General features: G+C 35.0%; 1 protein-coding gene across 1 annotated transcript in view; it reads right to left on the minus strand.

The window, feature by feature from the left end:
- The window catches only part of SGCZ (sarcoglycan zeta), a 292,741-nt gene that overhangs the window by 25,274 nt on the left and 246,331 nt on the right, over positions 1 to 21,136 (minus strand). The window lies entirely within an intron of this gene.

A 21,136-nucleotide genomic window follows, 5' to 3' on the forward strand; every position in this document is an offset into this window, starting at 1 on the left:
CAATCATCTCACACTCTACCTCCCCTGGCTAGTCCCCCAGCCCCGTGGGACCAGACATCAGCTGGAGCCCTGAGATGAGGCAGAGACCTGCATTGCCCTGCCCAGTTCCATCCAGCTCTGCCCAGCCTCCAATTTGGGATCTAAGGTAATCGCATCAAACTGGGAGAAACAGAAGACCCTCTTCCATGCTGGATCAGACACAGATAGGCCTGAGGCATGTGACCCTGGCTGTGAACAACCTTACCAGCCTGTGATGAGAGCTAGAGATCAGAGCTGAAAGGATGTTGGACTTCCAGGAATGATCTCAGACAAACCTGGCCCCTGTTTTTATCTTTTTATCTGTTTTACTTTTTTATTTTTTTTAAATTTTATTCTTTGTTTGTTTTACTCATTTTCCCCCTCTTTTCTCTCTCTTTACTGGTTTTGATAACGTTTTTGTACTTGCATTGTTTCTGTTATTTTACTGATTTGTTTTTTGTTTTTATTTATTTTTATTTTTTATTTTTATCTTTTTCTATAGACTACCTGTTCATGTAGAGGAATAATGTATCAATAGGAAGATTGGTTGGTTAGTGTGTTTGTAAGATTGTCATAGGATGTTTTCGGTTTATTTATTTATTTATTTTTTACTCCTTTCTATCTTTGTGTCTCTTTTCATTTGTTAGTTGGTATGTTTGCCTGTTTTCCTTCTTGCTCTTCTCTCTCTTAACCTTCCTCTTCTCCCCTTCCCTGTTCCATTCTTTTCCTTTCTCTTGCATCATCTGGCTTTCAGGAAGCAAACATATATCCCCACTGCATGGACAGATTGCAAGACATTGGGAAGTGGGTAACAGGACACCCATACACCTGTCAGTGGATATTGGGATCTGCAGACAGATTTTAAATCACAGCTCCCCCCACCAATAAACCTCAAAACTGCCAAAAAGTAGGGCCCCCAACCCACAGTCCAGTTTCAGATTTGAACAAAGCTAGAGGATTTACATAAGGAAGAATAGGAGATTGAGCAAACAGAAGTAAAAGCAACCCTGTCATCCCTAAACAACTGAATTAAAGAAGGGGGGAGAAAAAAATCTACACAAATGAAGAAAAGCCCAAAGAAGAATACAGGTCTCACACAGACCCCAAGAGGTCAGACAATGAGAAAACAGACTTCGGAACACACACAATGAACAGCACCCAGAAAGACTGGTCACACACTACAAACTCAGACATCAAAACATTAATAGAGAAAATAAAAAGAATTGAGGCAAGACAAGAGGAAAATAGGAAGGAGTTGATAACTGTGATAACAGCAGTAAAGAATACGGTAATAGAAAAAATAACGAACTAATAAGCATGGAAGCAGAATTAGCCAAGCAGAAGAAAAAAACTCAGAGCTTGAGGACATAATATAGAACTAACCCAAACTGTCAAAAACATAAAAAACAAGCTTAAAAGACAGAACAAAATCTGCAAGAGATGTGTGATTATTTCAAGAGGTCAAACCTAAGAGTAATTGGACTTCCGGAGGCAGAAAGAGAGACAGAGACCACACTGGAACAAACTTTCCATGAAATTATTCAAGAAAACGTCCCTCATCTCAGCAGTGATGTGAAAATTCAAACACAAGAGATTCAGAGAACCCTTGCAAGACAACAAATGAGAAGACCAACTTTTAGACACATAATAATTCACCTAAACAAAGTAGGTATAAAAGAAAAAATCCTAAAGGCAGCAAGAGAAAAAGGTCAGACTACCTACCAAAGAAGACCAATTAGAATAGCAGAAGATTTATCTACAGAAACACTTCAGGCTAAGGGAGCATGAAGCCCAATCTTCAAAGTTCCCAAAGATAAACAATTTCAACCAAGAATAACCTACCCAGCTAAACTTAGCTTCATCAGGAGGGATAAGTAAAATCTTTCCCACACATTCAATTCCTAGGATCTTATGTTGCCTCTATACACCTCTACAAGAAACACTTAAGAAAGTATTAAATACAGAAGAAAGGAAAAAATAATGACAACGTTTTTTACATGAGTGCAGGAAAAAGATCGAAAAAACACATGAATCAGCCCAAAAATCAAAAGAAAAATAAGAAACAGGAATAACAAGTCTATAAGAACCTCATGACAGGGATAAGCTCTCACATTTCAATAATTAGCCTGAATATGAATGGATTAAATGCACCACTGAAAAGACATAGAATGGCAAAATGGATCAAATATCATGAGGCAACAATACATTGTCTTCAAGAGACTCTTCTTACCAGAAAGGACACTCACAGACTCAAAGTAAGATAGGATGGGAAGCAAAATTTCAGGCGAACAGAAAACGAAAGCTGAAGTTGTAATCTTAATATCAGACAAAATACCCTTTAAGTTATTAAAAATTAAAAAATATACAGAAGGTCACTACATAATGATAAAAGGTTCAATCCATCAACAAGAAATATCCATTCTAAACATATATGCGCCCAACATAGGAGCACCAACTTTAATAAAGCAGCTTATAGTCAAACTTAAAAAAAAGATTGACTCTAATACTATCATAGCTGGGGACTTTAATACCCCACTTACAACCCTAGACAGATCATCAGGCCAAAAAATCAGCATGGAGATCTGGAATCTCAATGTAACTCTTGATCAAATGGACTTAATTGATACCTACAGACCACTCCACCTAATGACCATACAACATACCTTCTACTCATCACCACATGGAACATACTCTAAGATAGACCACATCCTTGGCCATAATTCAAGAATAAACAAATTTCATAAAGTTGAAATTTTGCTATGCACCTTCTCAGACCACAGTGGAATAAAAATAAATATCAACACCAACAAAGATCTCCAAAACCCACAAAGACATGGACACTAAACAGAATGATGCTAAGCAAACTCCTGGGTCAACATGGAAATCAAAACAGAGATTAAAAGATACCTGGAAACAAATGAAAATGAATAAACATCTTACCAAAATCTCTGGGATGCAATGAAAACTGCAGTAAGAGGGGAATTCATATCTCTACAAATGTACATGAAGAAAATGGGAAGATCAAAAGTTAACACCCTAAAAAGTCTCCTAAGGCAACTGGAAAAGCAAGACCATCAAAACCCTAATTCAGCAGAAGAATCCAGATCACCATAATAAAAGCCCAAATCTGGGACATAGAAGACAAAAAGAATACAAAAATCAACAAAACAAAAAGTTGGTTCTTTGAAAGGATAAACAAGATTGATGGTTCCCTAGCTAGACTGAATAAATACAATCAGAAGCACAAAAGATAAAGTCACATCTGACCCTGAAGAAATACAAAAGATTATCAGAGACTACTATGTACACTTGTATGGAAACAAACTTGAAAACCTAAAGGAAATGGAGGACTTTCTGACATCACACAATTTCCCTAAGTTGAAACAAGAAGAAATCGAGACCCTAAATAGACCAATAACAACCAAGGAAATTGACTGTCATAAGAAAACTACCTACAAAAGAAAAAGAAAAAAAAAAAAATCCTCGGACCAGATGGCTTTCCAGCAGAAATCTATAAGACGTACAAGGATAAACTGATACCAATCCTATTGAAAGTATTCCAAGTGATTGAGAAAGTTGGAACTCTCCCCAAATCATTTTACGAAGCTAACATCACATTGATACTCAAGCCAGGTAAAGATCCAACAAAGAAAGAGAACTAAAGGCTAATATCCTTGATGAACATAGATGCTAAAATTCTCAACAAGATCCTAGCAAACAAGATTCAACAACACATCTCAAAAATCATCCACTATGACAAGGTAGACTTTATCCCTGGGATGCAAGGCTGGTTTAACGTTCATAAGACCATAAATGTACTTAAATGCATCAACAGACTTAAAAACAAAAACCACATGATTACATCATTAGATGAAAAAAAGCTTTTGATAAAATCCAGCACCCTTTTTTGATAAAAATCCTCCAACATCTAGGCATAGGTGGAACATACCTCAAAATAGTAAGAGCCATCTACGAGAAACCCACAGCCAGCATGCTGCTAAACAAACAGAAATTGGAACCATTTCCCCTGAAAACTGGAACAAGATAAGGATGCCCACTCTCACCCCTCCTGTTCAACATGGTTTTGGAAGTTCTGGCTAGAGCAGTCGGGGGTATTCAGATAGGAAAAGAGGAAACCAAGTTATCTCTCTTTGCAGATGTCATGATTGTATACCTTGAAAACCCAAGAGAATCTGCCAAAAACCTCCTGGCACTGATAAAGGACTTTGGCAAAGTCTCAAGGTATAAAATAAATGTACAAAAGACAATCATATTTCTATATACCAATAATAAACAAGCAGAAACCCAAATAAAAAGAACAATTCCATTCACATTAGCCACAAAAAAAAATTGAAATCCCTTGGCATCTTCCTAACCAGAGATATGAAAGACCTTTATAATGAAAACTGCAAAACACTGCTCAAAGAAATCAAAGTTGACACAAACAAGTGGAAAAATATTCCATGCTCATTGTTTGGAAGAATCAACATTGTTAAGATGCCCATTCTACCAAAGGCAATCTACAGATTCTACACAATACCCATCAAATTACCAGCACCATTCTTTTCAGACCTAGAAACAACAATACAGGAATTCATATGGAAACATAAATGACAAGGACCGCCAAAACAATCCTCAGTATAAAAAAATAAATAAATAAAAGCAGGAGGTATCACACTCCCAGACTTAAAATTTTATTATAAAGCTACAATAATCAAAACAGTCTGGTGTTGGTCCAAGAACAGTCATATAGATGAATGGAATAGATCTGAGATTCCAGAAGCAAAGCCTCAATTTCTCAACCAACTCATCTTTGACAAAGTCTCCACCACCAACCACTGGGGAGACCAAAACCTATTCAGTAAATGGTGCTGGGAAAACTGGCTGACCACATGCAGAAGATTGAAACCAGACCCCTACCTATCCCCATACACAAAAATCAACTCTAAGTGGATCAGAGACCTAAACGTTAGACCTCAAACTATAAGAACCTCAGAAAATGCAGGAGACACTCTTATGGAAATTGGAACTAGCAACCAATTCTTGATCAAAACCCAAAGTGCCCATGCCATAAGAGATAAGATAGACAAGTGGGACCTCATCAAACTGAGAAGCTTCTGCAAAGCCAAAGAGACCATCAATAGAGAAGGGAGACAACCCACCAACTGGGAAAAAATATTTGCCAACTTCATGTCTGACAAAGGCCTCACATCTAGGGTCTACAAGAAACTCAAATGTGGTGAAGAGAAAAAAAACTGCCCCATTACAGAGTGGACAAATGATATGAATAGACAGTTCTCAAAAGAAGACCTATTAGTAGTCAACAGACACATGAAAAAATGTTCAACCTCACTAGTCATCAAAGAAGTGCAAATTAAAACTACAATGAGATACCACCTAACTCCAGTCAGAATGACCATCATCATTAACTCAAAAAAGTAACAGATGCTGGAGACGATATGGCGAAAAGGGAACACTTAAACACTGTTGGTGGGAGTGCAAACTAGTACAATGTCTGTAGAAATCAGTGTGGCAATTCCTAAAAGTTCTAAAAATCAACTTTGCATATGATCCCGCAATCCCCCTACTGGGAATATACCCGGAAGAGCACAAATCACTCTATAAGAAAGATACCTGCACACGTATGTTTATCACAGCATTGTTCACAATAGCAAGAACATGGAACCAACTATGCTGCCCATCAAAATAGGACAGGATAAAAAAAAGTGGTACATATACACGATGGAATATTATGCAGCCATAAAGAAGAAAAAAGATCATGAACTTCACAGCATCCTAGATGGAATAAGTGTCTATAATACTGAGTGATCTTTCACAGAAACAGAGAACTGAGTATCACATGTTCTCACTTATAAGTGGACCTTGAGCAACTACCGCAATACTACAGAAAGTATTGACAGTAGCAAGAAACTGTGGAGGGGAGGATGAATGGGAAGGTGGGATTGACAGTAGTGGAAATCTGCCTGGGGAAGGGGGGAGGCATACCTCATCAACAAGGGTAACTGCACAATGAATATTTGTATACTTAACCCTGAAATGGACCCCACAATTTTAAAATAAAAAAAAATTTTAAAGTTAAAAAAACCAAAATGTCTACCCATTTATTTATATGCTATGTCTCCTCTTTTGTTATTTTAATAATAAAAATGATGTTTTTGCCTCCAGCTAACTCCACAAAATACAACTTAAACATTGATAGAGCAATTTTATCAAATCTATTGGTATCTCATCTGTACAAAAAGCTATAATTATTTTCTTAGACACCGTTTTTGCCCAGTATTCAATACTTCCATAACCTGACAGTATTCATCTGCTCATACATATTTTCTTCTGTTTATATAATCTATTCACTAATTTTCCCATCTCATTTGGCATATGTGATCTCTTCATTTTCCGTACATATTTAAGATGTATTGCCTGTAATATTCATTTGGAACTCAACATATCGATTCTGAAATTTTGTATTTTTAGTATATGAATTGCATTTTTCTCAGACTAAAGAACATCAAAGATGTATTCCTTGTGTACAGCTGTAGTCTTGTACATAACATGATTTCTTGTATATATGAGGTAATTTATAAGGATCAATAAAGGTAAGGATCAATATTTCAAAGATCTTATTTTTGAATGTGGTTTTTCTCCTTTAAAAAAAAATCCTAGTTTGATTAATGATAAAATCATATTCTAAACAGTTAGAAACTGAGAAAGTACACAGTTAGTCCTCTACATACAAACTTTCAAATTGTGAACTTTCAAAGATGTGTACTTGTATTCACATGTTCACTCATGTTAGTTCACATTTCTGGTATACATTGCCATGTACGTGCATCCTCTAGAAGTGGTTGTGCTTTTGTGTATGTTACTGTACATTACTTTACAGAGTTCAGTAGTACAGTATCTTTATTTCAAGCCCAGGAGGTTTGGAAGCAAGTTTAAAAGCAGTAGCAGTGTAGCTGGTGTAACTGATTGTGTTAGTTGGGTATCTAGGATAACTTTGTTGGACTAACAAACAAATTGGACTGTGAACATGCTCTCAAAATGGATCTCTTTTGGAGATATGTAGGAGATTGACTGTGTTGAAATGCCCTTTATTTTTCAACTTCCTTATGAGTACACTTCGTTCAACAACTTTGATATAATTTACTTTTTCTGTTAATTATTCCACCATACTGCAGCTATATAATGTTCTAAAACACAAAACAAAAATGCTTTAAGAATCCAATTGTCTATATAAATCAGGCAAAATTCTTTAGTAGGATGTATCATAGAGCAGTTCTAAGGAATTTACACTTCCATGACAAAACTATTGCAGATTTTGCAATGTTTATGGACGGTCACGGGTGTTATTTCTTCTGAGCATATTCTCCACCCTCCTCCATTTGGTGGCACTCTCTACTCACTTCAGGATCTGATTCTAGCTTATATTCTCTTGGTTCTTGCCATTTTTCCTACCTGTCCATCTTCCCTAGGTTCTTGTAAAAATTACTGGTATAGTATTTCTGGCATTACAATGATATTTTCTTTCAACTTTTACCTAGTAATTTATGACTTCCTTGAAGTCAAAGACTCTGTCTTCATCCAATTTGTATACTTAGTACTGATCACTGATTCTGATATATACTTGAGGATCAGTAAATTAAAGAAAGAATGAGAATGAGATGATTGATAAAAGTGTGCATGCATTTTTTTCTATTTTATAATTGACATGTAGAACATGCTAAGTTTCTATTTTTTAATATATTTCCTTGTTAATATTGTAACACAAATTAGGTTGCTAACATCCTGAGATGGTTATCTGACTTTATTTAAATTGTTATGACAATGTTAATTTTTTTCTCACAAAATAGAAAAATAACACCAAACTGTTCATTTGGGACTGGAGAATAAGCTACCAAGATTTCTGATAATAAATTAATTTAAAATCTCTGTTTACTTTTTTGCCCAGTTTTTAAAAATATTTTAAAAAACATTTCTGAGCATTTAGTCTTGCATAGCAAATCATATTCCTTCATACACTTTAAAAGTTTCCAGATGATAAAAAGAGATAATGGATATTTATAATTAATATTTATAAATTACCTCTCATGTACCTCACATATACATCTCGTGATAAGATGGAAAAATGCATTTAAATAAATCTATTTTCCCAAAGATGAATTATAATTTCAAAAATAAATCATTTGTTATAAATAAAGAAAATTAGACTAAAATATACTAGGATAAGAAATGACACAAAGTCCCTTTTTGTCCATACTTTATAACCTTCAGATAGCTGTGTTTTACCAGCATTTATTTATGAGCTTTAGGGGAAAAGAAGGTCTTCATTTGTTAATTCTTTCCATGTGTTTTAACAAAAAGAATACCATTAATTGTTATTTAAAAGCACATGAAAAGAAAATAGGAGAAAAATAAATTATTTCCAAATTAAATGAATATGTGGTCTAACAAAAGCTACATCTAGGAAAAAGATATATATTACCCAACTTTCTAATTCCTACCTCCAAGAAAATAAAAATTACAATGGTCAAGCAGAGATTTCTTTATTCACTTTTAAGATACATATGTCCAGGAAATAAGTAATTTCAAACTCTGTAATTATTGAGGTTTTCATTTTGCCATTTACTTTAATAATTACTAAGGAAAAAGAAGAAAGACACATTTGAGGCTTATAGAAAAATCCTGAATGAGAAAATTATCAACAAGAATGCACCCTCTTCAAACATAATCAGAAGATTCTACAGATATGGGATTTCTAAAATGCAGCAATATTTGACTTAATTTACTATTTTATTATAAACATTCTAAGTAACAAATTAAAATATACAAATATGAATTAACCTGTTTGATATCGAATGAGTTATCAATACTACCATTTGTGATTTTTAAAAATATTTCATAAAAATTAATGATTAGATTATAAAAATTAATAAGATCAGATTCTTAAGTAAATTATCTTTTTACCACATTTAATAAACTCTAGAGAAACTTTGGAAATACTTAATCTAGCAGTGTTTTTGTCTTGAAATTTGAACATTTTACCTAAAATATAGATTTTATAACTGATACTAGTTTTGCCTCTTTAAGGTCACATTTATTTTTATATAAGTACATTTTAAATAAAACTCTTTTCTTCATAACTTCTATTATTAGTCAATTCAAGGAAATTTAAGCTTTTCTAATTTTTGTGGAAATTCTTTTATCTAAAAAATCTACTGTGAGTTGCACCATAAACTCAGACTTCTTTGGGAAAAAAATAAATTCCTTAACTCTACCTTTTGCCTTACTGTATTCTTTAAGTTCTTCACCTCTATTTGGATTGCTTTTTGAGGTGAAATTAGATGGGCTTCCTACTCCTATTAGTCATAAACAGGAACATTGTGTTTTCACCGGTATACTATGCTGACCATCACCAGATGGAATGCACAATGGTAGGGATTCATCTAAACAGCTCTTTTATTCCCCTCTTTTTTTTTCCTTAGGACTTTAGGTACACTGATGTCAAAGTGCTTCCTATTAAAAAAAAAAAAAAACAGTAAAGAAATTGTCCAAAAGGTATGGTAACTTATTGTCTTCAGTGGCATCAGATATTATACTTGTTTATGGATTTATTTGAAACTTCTAAAAACATTTTTTATTATGAAAAAACCAAAATCCTGTATGCTCAAAAGATGCTAATTCTATTAATCGTCTTTAGAGCCTGAAATATATGGTTTATCTGCACAAATTGACATATAAAATGAATTTTATCATGGTATTTCATTAAATACAATTTAGTTGACTTTCCTTCTTATGTCAAGGCATCCAAGGGATTTTAGACATCTAAGTCTATCTTCAGGTGTGGACACAAAAAAATCTTGGATTTTTGTATAGACAAATTGTCTTAATATGTACTTTTTATTCACTTAGTAATAACCAAGTTTTACAAAAATTCAGAAGAAATCCTAAAAAGCCTATCATCTAATAACAAGATAGCCTATCATGCATATAGAGTTCAAACGGGAAACAGTAAGCTACACAGGCATCAGTAAGCAAGTGTAGGGGCTAAAATAAATTCCCTTCATCTTTTGGTTTCTAGAATTCTTTTTTACACTCTTTGTTGTTCCAGATTGCTCCTGTGTCGTTTATGTTATCACTGGCTGTATAATTCATTGTGTGCCAATAGGTAAGTAGGTAAATTAAAAAGCTCAATTTATTTTTGTTTTTAACTATAAAACAAAAAGTAGCATTACTTTTAATGAATCTAATGAAATGGAAGTTTTCTCCAGAAGTAACCTCTATTTTCTCCAATGATGAAGTTTCTTCATTAAGAACACTTATAGCTGGGCTCGGTAGCTCAGCCTATTATCCTGCACCTTTGGGAGGCTGAGGTGAGTGGATTGTCTGAGCCCGCGGGTTCGAGACCCGCCTGGACAACTTGGCGAGACCTCATCTCTACAATAAAATAAAAAATGAGCCGGGTGTAGTAGCGCACACCTGTAGTTCCAGCTACTTGGAAGGCTGAGGTGGAAGGATGGCTGGAGCCCAGCAGGTCGAGGCCGTGGTAGCCAGGAGTGACCACTGCACTCCAGTCTGGGTGACAGAGTGAGACTCCAACTCAAAAAAAACCAAAAAACAAAAAAATACCACTTATCACATTCCCCACATTGATTATCATAAACACTGTATGTTATTCTTGGAGCAATTCCAAGCACAGTGAGCCATTAAAGCTTAACACAATTCATATGACCAGTCGAATCATCTATAGTTTTCATGCAAGTATAAAAATCTCCAAAACTCTTGTTTATTATGTCTGCATGTATTTTATGTCTGTGAGTTTTACCATATGTGTTTCTCAAAAGACTATTAGTATGACTAATAGTATAAATTGCATGTATTTTGTTTCTATGATCTGATTATGTTTTTCAAAAGACCACCAGGATAGCTAGAAAGTAGAAATATGAGCTTTATTGGTGATATATTTGCAAATCAGGGTGAGGAAGTCTCCAATGTGGACTGAAGGTACTTTCTCCTTGAGGAGAAAAGGGACAGGTTGGGTTTCAACTCACAGGCTCCGTATTATACAATAGAACATATAAATTCATCAGATTTGGGGTGAAAAGCTATAAATATTTATGAGAAGAGCCTGGTGCATTCACAATGGATCAACATACATGTAGCAGACATATATTCATTTTGAGATGAGATTGTAGTATTAAAATGAGGTGGAATTTGTTTTTTATGTCAAAAGATGAATAAAAGCACACAAAGTTTGTGTGCTGCTCTGTACGTGTGGTTGAAATTGGCTTTAGGTTGCAGTCGCTTATCAGAAACAATTGTTTTTTTTTAAAGGCTGGTCCTCTGTCCAAGTTTTAGTGTCTGGGGTGTAAATCAGAGTAGACTTATTGATATAAATGGGTCTGTGCTGGCAAATGAGAAGTAATGTACAACAGAATAATCTAGATGTGTATATGTTTTTAATTTTCTAGAATCTCTCGATATACTCAGCAAGTATCTCATCATGAACTGATTAAGCGATTAAGCAGATGTTTAATGCTTTCAATATGAAATGTTTATCTATTTTGTAGAAAACATAAGTTGTGGCACACAAAAACACACATCTCTCTGTGTGTGTATGTGAATTATAGCATTTATTGGGAAATACTAGACCTAGGTGGTGTGTGTGTGTGTGTGGGGGGGGGGCGTGTTTGTGTATGAGAGAGAGAGAGAGATAGAGAGAGAGAGAGAGAGAGAGAGAAAGAGATCTGACAGTGGTTACAAAATAAAATGCAAATCTTTTAGAAAATTTTCCAGAGATTTGGAAAATAGAAAAGATGATGCCCTAATATTTTAAATAATTTTAAATACTAAATCTAGACAAAGACTATTTAAAAAAGGAAATTTAAAGGCTCATATTTATTCATGTCATACATACCAATATCATAAAGAAAATATCATCATGGCGAAACAAGCAATATATTAAGTACTATCAAGACCATATCTTTATGCTCTATCACAGGAATATAGATTTGGTTTAACAGCAGAAAATTAATTAGTAAAATTCGCTATAGTATGATATTGATGGCGAACATTATAGAATCATGGCAAAAGATAAAGTCACTTTATTCTTAAAGTACAACATTCTTTCATAATTAACAACAACTATTACCATTTAGGGAACTGGAATGGAAGTATGTTTCCTTTCCATGACAAAAGCATTTACAACAAAACCTACAACTTCAAACTTATTGGTGACATGCTAAAGCATTTTACTTAAGAACAGTAACATTTCTCTTATGAACCTTATACAAAAGTATCATGTGGTTTTAACTTTTAGCTTAGATCACTACTTTAATTTAACTTTATACTATATTTCTTGTCCTACTACATGATAGTAAAAGGAAAATGCAGATACATTGAAAGGATATTACTTGGAAAAATAAAATAAAACTATCATGTTTTATGTATAATATGGTTTTCTACATAGCAAACTCAAAAAAGTCTGCAAAAATGTAATACAATTAATAAGAAAATTTCTTTGATTTAAGAAAAATATAACAAAAGTTATGCGATCATTTTATGGAATGAATTATTAGATTTAATCAAAAGGTATTAAAGAATTTTTAGATATACGAGAATGTAACGTGATTAAATGTAGGATGATCCTATTCTAAAGTTGCTAATTTCTTCAAAAACTTGAATAGAATTAACTCAATCTTAATCAGATTATCAACACTATTTTCATGGAACTTGACAAGATAACTCTAAATCTACATAAAAGAATATTAAGAAAAGTAAGGAAATCTGAATTTCCTTCAAGAAAAATCTAAGTCAGATTTTCTAGACCAGATAATAAGACTTATTATAAAGTTCTAATTACTAAGTCAGTGTGGCTATGGTAGATTACTCTGTTAGGAATAATCTTATTTTCTCATATGTAAAATGCAAAACTATCTTTCTTCTGTTTTTCATAAAACTGTGAAGGATTTTCAAAAAAGATTATATCATGTTATATGCATATATATAACACTACAATGTGTATGTTACAGTTGCTCAGCATTATTGGTGTGCCTAAGTCACTTTAAAAGACTTAGTGAGCTATGGTGTTTCAGAGATATAAAAATTCTCATTCACTGCTGATGAGAGGGCAAAATGATGAAAACCTCTTGGAGTCTTTTCTCTGTGAGCAAACAATGCGATTTCAAGGAACTTATCCCAAAGAGATATTTATGTGCACAAAAATGCGCCCACAAAGAAGTCAAGAACAGTACTATGTAAGTTAATTGGATACACTCTAAATGCTCACAGGAAATTATTTAATAAATACTGTGATTCAACAAAATGGAATATTTTTAGTCATTTATAGATATTAGAGCATTATTCAATGGAATTAGCTAAGATAAATACACAAATATCTGTGTTCTTAAAGTATTTTTTATAAAATCTTTGCTGATTATTTACAGTTGGCAGTCATCTTTTCAAAGTGCAGTCACTTTCATTTCCTCTTTCTTTGTTTTTTTTTTTTTTTTTTTGAGTTGGAGTCTCACTCTGTCGCCTGGACTGGAGTGCAGTGGCCGCTCCCGGCCACCGCAGCCTCGCCTGCTGGGCTCCGGCGATCCTTCCACCTCAGCCTTCCGAGTACCCGGAATTACAGGCATGTGCTACCACGCCCGGCTGATTTTTTTTTTTTTTTTTGATTTATTGTAGAGATGAGGTCTTGCTGCCCAGGCGGGTCTCGAACCCGCGGGCTCAGGTTCCTTTGTTTTTAGGGAATTTTCTTTCTCCTTCATTTCTGTTAAAACCTCAAATTTGTTAACTATGCAGAGATGTATAGGAAACATTATCTCATCTTAAAGGTTACTACTTTGCTACATAGAAAAGCTTTGAAAAGTATTTTCCTAAACATTAAGCCAGCTACCTCAACAAAATGTACATCGTTTTTAAAGGTAATAGTATCCAATTAAATGTTCTTTAGAGATAAGATGAATTTTTACATCAATACTGTTTAAGTAAATCAGAATCTCATGAGAGGTTATGAAATTTCTGTCACCAAGTGCTGGAAAGGAAAATGACCATATTACAAAAATGTAAGAGAGAAGATTCGAACTTTGTTGGAAGAATGGAATCATTTAAGAAAATTTTAAAGCTGAGATTTCATGACACTTATTTCACGTTATGCAATAAAACAGTGATGAGTAAATAGACTGTATAATGAAAATTTATTTTGATCCACTTGTCTTAAAGACCAAAATCATGAGGAAAAAGCTACCAATTAATAATTAATTTGATTCCTCAATCATAAACTTAAAAGAAGCCATGCAATGAAACATAGATTGTAAGCCACTTTTGCTTGGGTTTTGTGCTTGTATCAGGAAAAAGAAGAGATTAAGAAATATTCGTAGACAAATAAGAAGAAATTTATCCTATAAATGAATATAATATTTGATATAGAGAGAATTAAAAAATTATAGGGTGGTTAAGTCATTGTTAAGAATCATCCTTTTTAACTTTTATGCATGTCACGATATTCGTATTTTGAGTGCAGAGTCAAGATCAAAACCTATCTATCCTATTTTCTGAATAAAACAAGCAAATTTCTTTGGCTTACCATGATTTTAGACTGTTTCAGGACACCTCAGACTTGTACTCACTTGTTCCCATCTCAAACATGTGTGAGCCTCCCCCTGCTTCCCAGAACTCCAAGACACACGCTTAGCACAAGCAGCATCAGAGGGCCTCCCCTAAAATGCCTTGACAGGGACTTAGCATCCCTGAAGCTACCCTGCAACAAATTGGGGAAAAGAGCTGATGAATAAATGCACCAGATCATATCTTTCATTTGAAAAAAACAGTAAGAGGCATTTTGGGAATTCTTTTCCAGTTTGGCCATATTTTATTTTATTTTTATTTTTTTGAGTCGGAGTCTCACGCTGTCACCCAGACGGAGTGCAGTGGCCGCTCCCGGCCACCACAGCCTCGACCTGCTGGCTCCGGCGGTCTTTCCGCCTCAGCCTTTCGAGTAGCCGGAATTACAGGCGCGTGCTACCACTCCCGGCTAATTTTTTTTTGATTTATTGTAGAGATGAGGTCTCGCCAAGTTGCCCAGTCGGGTTCGAACCCGCAGGCTTAGGCAATCCACTCACCTCAGTCTCCCAAAGGCATGGGATTACGGGCTGAGCCACCAGCCCAGCTGGCCATATTTTAAAAAAGAAAACACTATGCCCTAATTTCTAGTCATTTGTACTGTATTTTCTTATGCCTGTTTTCTCATGCAATACCACTGATCAATATCACTGGTTGGCCTTGTCAGGGCATCAGAAACTCACAGATAAAGAAACTGGTATTATTGTTACTGCTGCTGCTATGACTACAGCTGCTATTATACTACTGCTAACCATTACTAATGGCCATGGCTAATACTTATTAAACATTCAAACTATTTCAGTCATTCTACTAAGCTCTGAACAAAAATTAAGTCAAGTAATACAATTCTCACACAAAACTCTGCCAAACGAAGTCAAAATAAGTGATTAAGAGAAATAAATAAATGATCCATGATAAAATAATAACATTCTTAATTTTCAATTGAAGAAATAAAGATGCAGAGTAATTGAATAACTCACCCAAAGGCACAGAGTTTTTAGATGATTCGGGTTTAGAAAAAGTACAAACTACTTAGAGCTAGAGGACAAATATGATCATTTCTAGTTCAGTTTTTTGTTTTGTTAATTTTTAAGTTTGTGATGGATTTTGATACACTATATTTGTACATATTTTCAGAGTACGCATGAAATTTTGTTGCATGCACAGAATGTGTAATGATCAAGACCAGGTATTTAGGATATCCATCACTTGAATATTTATAATTTCTACATGTTGGGCATATTTCAAGTCCTCTCTTCTAGCTAGTTTGAAAAATATAATGCGTTGCTGCTGACTATAGTCGCCCTACTCTGTATAAAATATTAGAACTTGTTCCTTCTACCTAACTGTAGGTTTGTACTGTTAACCAACCTCTTTTCTTCCTGCCATCCCCCTATACACCTTTTCAAGTCTCTGGTATCTATGGCTCCACTCTCTCTATGGTGATGAAATAGATACATTATCAATCAGCTTGGTAGACGGAATGGTGCTATCCCCTGCTGCCAAATATCGCCATCCTAATTTGTGACATTTGTGAATAGGTTACCTTACATACTAAGGGAAACTTGAATAGCAAATGGAATTAAGATTGTAATTTGGATTATTTTAAAGTAAGATTGATTGCCCTGGTTTATCTAGGAGGGCCCAAAATAATCACAAGAATAATAATGAAAAGGAGAGAGAGAATTGGGAGTGTCATAGACAGAATGGATTTGAGCACAGAGGAAGGGGCAAAAACTAAGCAAAGGTGAGGGCCCATTCCAGAAAGGAGCACAGCCCAGCAATCATCTTTATTTTAGTTTAGTAAAAACAACTTCAAATTTCTAATCTCTAACACTGTAAATAATAACTTTGTGTTTCTTAAGCTGCTACATTTTTGGTACTTATAACAGCAGTAACAAGAAACTAATACAAATATTTAATAATTTTAAAATGTAGGCAACCCATTGAAGCTTGTAATACAATTTTTTTTTCTTCTTTCCTCCCTCCCTTTTTCTCTCCTTCCTACTTTTATAGTGAGATGAAAGAGTGCCTTGGTTATAATTTATATGAACAAGAAAATTTATTCAACTTATGCAAAGCACACCCACACAAAACCCCAGAGGTAAAATTAGAAATAAAATTTATTTTGACATACTCCAGCAAGTTCATTTGGAGACAATGGTCAGCTTGATTAATGAAGATATAATTGGCTTAAAGATAAATTTAGATCTTTCTCAAATTGAAAGAGAGTTTTTGAATTGCAGACCAAAATTATATTACAGTTTTTCCAAATATATTATAACATCAATCATTTATCTTAATCTCTTCCTTTGACATTTTTAGACATATATTAAGCTTTCAATTTACATAGTTACATCAAGATCGACATATTTCTTCAGGAGTATCTGTGATTTAGTTGAGGAAGTCAGATATGTACTATTTAAGTATGCTAATTCCTCTTCACTTCTAACTTTTTCCAGACTACTAAATAAATCTGCTTGAAATGATAACCCAGCTACTAAATAAATCAGATTCTAGAAGCTCTTTTTCTTGCGGAAAATTTTATTTAGGATCCAAATGTATTAAATGCACATGCATGTAAAGACACAGATCAAATGAAGTAGAAATGAGACTGAACTATTAGTGAGAAGACACAGGTCTAGTTCCTGGTCTGTCACAGATAGTTGCATGTATTTCCTACAGATCACTTAACCTGAGTCCACAGTTTGTAAGTAAAGATAATAATATATATCACCCTAAGTACTGAGGAGTAATGAAATACTACAAATGACTATAATTTGTCAATGGCAAAAGACATGCCAATATTTTATCAACTACATTACTTTGATTAATTTTATTCTTGTGATAATGTTTTATTTTGGTCTTATAATTTAACATTATATATTTCCTATATTAATTTTTTAATGCCTCCTTCTTATGTCCTTAAATCACTTTCTACTTAAATACCATTGAAAGTTCTATTAAATTACTTCTCTTACATTGGAATGAAAATAATGCAGAATAATGTAAAATGCTTGACATTGGTTTCTATATAGTTATGTGTATATGAGAGAGAGAGAGGGAGGGGGAGAGAGAGAAAGAGGGAGAGAGAAAGAGTGAGAGAATGAGAGAGAAAATGTTAAACAATTGAATTGAGATCTTTCCAGTAAATGCTAAAAAAAGGAAAGAATCATTTCATTAATTCATAATACTAAGGTACTACCTTTATGTCTGTTCTAATAATAATAATATGAACAATTTCTAGCATTTGTTGACCACTTACTATGTGTCAAACGTCATGTTTTCCATGGATCGCTCACAATACTTCAATGCAAATCCAGTGGAGTGTTATTATTTATTATCCCACATTTTACAAATGAGGATCTGAGGATTGTGAAACCTATGGAATGTCCATGATTATTCTTCTGGAATGCATGGCATTACAGTGCCAGAGGCAGTGCTCTTAAGTTCTACAACTTGAATTCTTCCACTAATTATTGTTCAGCCTGAAAGTTATCCAACCTGATCAACCCAACCACCCTTTCCTACCCTTCAAGACAACTGCATTGTAATGAACCTAAACATGTTCATATTCAGTATGACAGGTTATCATTGTCCAAAAACTATCTTTAAAAGTTAATTTTCTAATAGCAAATTATTTGCAGGCCAAATATTCCTCTTTGTGTTTTCCATCAAAAGAGTAACTTGAAATAACTGCTAAACAATCACTGTTTATAAAATTGGAGGTAGAGCCTATAATAATAATCAAAAACAATATTAGGATAAAATTTATTTATTTGACTTAGAACTGTCTTTTTGCTTCTTTCCTATTTTTTTGTTATTTTAATTTTTGGCTAATGACTTTTTAATTTAAAAGATCCACTTTTCATCACAACTTCTCAAAGGCATAACAATTCTAATCACTTTGAAATAATAATTACTGCTCTTTTTTTGTCTGAAATTTAGTTTGATTCATGCCAGTATAAGTAACTATAGACTTCTAATGTTCTGAAAAAATTTGTAACTATTGAGGGTTTCTAATATTCCTTTTTTTTTTTTTTGTAGAGATGAGGTCTCACCAAGTTGCCTGGGCTGGTCTCGAGCCTGCAGCCTCAGGCAATCCACTTGCCTTGGCCTCTCAAAGTGCTGGGATACAGGCTGAGCCACAGAGCCCAGCCAGAAGGTTTCCAATATTCATAACAAATTCAAAAACACATATGATTTAAATAATATCAAAAATTATTTCCAAGAAAATGATGCATACAACTCTTAATCTTGGAATAGAATGGCCAGGATTGTCCAGGGTTTGAAGAATGTTTTCTTTCCTCACCATTTGCTTAAGCAAATGATGCAGGGGAAACTGGCTAACTACAAGCAAAAGAATGAAAATGGATCCCTACCTATCACTATGTACAAAAATCAAGTCAAAATCAAGGACTTAATGTAAAACCTCAGACTATAAGAATCCTACAAGAAAACATAGGTAACGCCCTTCTGGATATAAGAGTAGGCAATGAATTCATGAGAAAGTCTCCAAAAGTGAATGCTAAAAAAAACTGAGATAGACAGGCAGGACCTCTTCAACTTGAAAAACTTTTGCACAGGAAAATAAACCATCAAGAGAGTAAAGAGACAACCCACAGAATGGGGAAAAATATTTGCAAATTATACATCTGACAAAGGCCAAACATTCTACAAGGAACTCTAAGTAAAAGGAAAAAGAACAAACACCACCATTAAAAAGTGGACAAAGGACATGAACAGATACTTCTTAAAAGAGGACATAAAAGCAGCCAACAGACACATGAAAAATTGCTCAGCCTCACTAATCATCAGAGAAATGCAAATCAAAACTACAATGAGATACCACCTAACTCCAGCAAGGATGGCTGTCATTAATAAGACAAAAAGCAGCAAGTGTTGGCACAGCTGCAGAGAAAAAGGAAGGCTTTTACATTTCTGATGGGAATGTAAGCTAGTTCAACCTCCATGGAAAGCAATGTGGAGATTTCTAAACAAACTAAAAATTTGATTTTCCATATGATTCAGCAATCCCTCTTCTAGGAAAATACCCAGAGTAACATAAATCACACTACCAAAAAGACACCTGCACATGCATGTTTATTGCAACACTATTCACAACAGCAAAAACATGGACCCAACTCTGCTTCCCATCGAGAGTGGACTTGAGAGAACTGTAATAGAGTATACCATAAACTTAGATTAAGAGCATGCTATAACCCAATAAATATGTAATCGGCTTGTGGACAATAGCACAGCCATTTTAGTTTTCTGCTTTAAAACATAACCTGTAGATGTTTAAAGTTTCAGTTATGGGAAAAAACTGCAAAGCTCTAGTTCAAGCTTTAACCCCTTCCCTTGACCCACTTTCCCCTTAGCAACAACCAATCAGGTGCCAGGGGAAAATCACCTTGTTTCCAAATGTCTCTGTAACTTCCCCAGCTAGTGGGCCAAGGTTAGCCCGAGTCAAGCTAGCTAATCCTCCATGATTGAGCTGGCAACCAGAGGTTACTACCCAACTAAATGGTAACAGGACTGGAATGTCCCCCCAAACTCCTCCTCCCTTTGTGTAAAAGCATAAAAGGCATCTGCTTAAGGAAGTCAGGGCCTCTGAGTGTACTCCGCTGCGTCGGTGGTCGACAGAGGTCCAGGCTCGAGCTTGCAAATAAAGACCCTCTTGAACTTTCATCAGAATTGGCTCTTGGTGGTCTCTTGGATTGAACTTTCGGCCACTACATTTGGGGGCTCGTCCGGGATCCCAGAGACCCCCCCCCCGCCCCCGAAACCCCAGTCAGTACTGACAAGTGAGATGGGACAGACACAGATAACACCATTTTCAGGTCGGCATTCGGTAAGTCGCTCCCGGGTTAGCGCATCTGTGTTCTGTGTCTCAGGTGGAGCTCCACACTTTGTTCTGAGGTCGGCATCAGGCTAGACGAATGCACTGGAAAGCCGCCGGCCGGGGCTCATGGGAGACGTCTCACGTCCCTATCTGGAAGACAAGGTCCTCATCTGTGGGGAAAGTCAGACTCGTAGATGGTCTGTCTCTCCCCTATCGTACTTTCAGATTTGTTTTTGCGGCCACTACTGTCTGTCTCTTGTCGTGTCTCTTGTCGTTTTTCCTTTTGTCTTGTCGGTTGTGTTTGTTGGGGTGACAGTACTGACAAGTGAGATGGGACAGACACAGATAACACTGTTAACTCTCATGACTGAAAACTTTTCAGAACTAAAGGAAAGGGCTCACAATTTGAGTGTCAAAATTCACAAGAAGAAGTTCCGGGATTTGTGTGCCACTGAGTGGCCTGCCTTTAATGTAGGCTGGCCACGAGAAGGGACTTTTCTAACAAGTGTTCTTTTGCAGGTCAAGAATGTCATCCTCCAAAGAGGCTCCCAGGGACACCCAGACCAACTACCTTATATACTGGTCTGGCAAGATATAGTGGAATCCCCTCCCCCTTGGGTGAAACCCTATCTT

This window comes from Carlito syrichta, unplaced genomic scaffold (assembly GCF_000164805.1).
Source record: "Carlito syrichta isolate Samal-C Ts95f unplaced genomic scaffold, Tarsius_syrichta-2.0.1 Scaffold314817, whole genome shotgun sequence".
NCBI classification, from domain to species: Eukaryota; Metazoa; Chordata; class Mammalia; order Primates; family Tarsiidae; genus Carlito; species Carlito syrichta.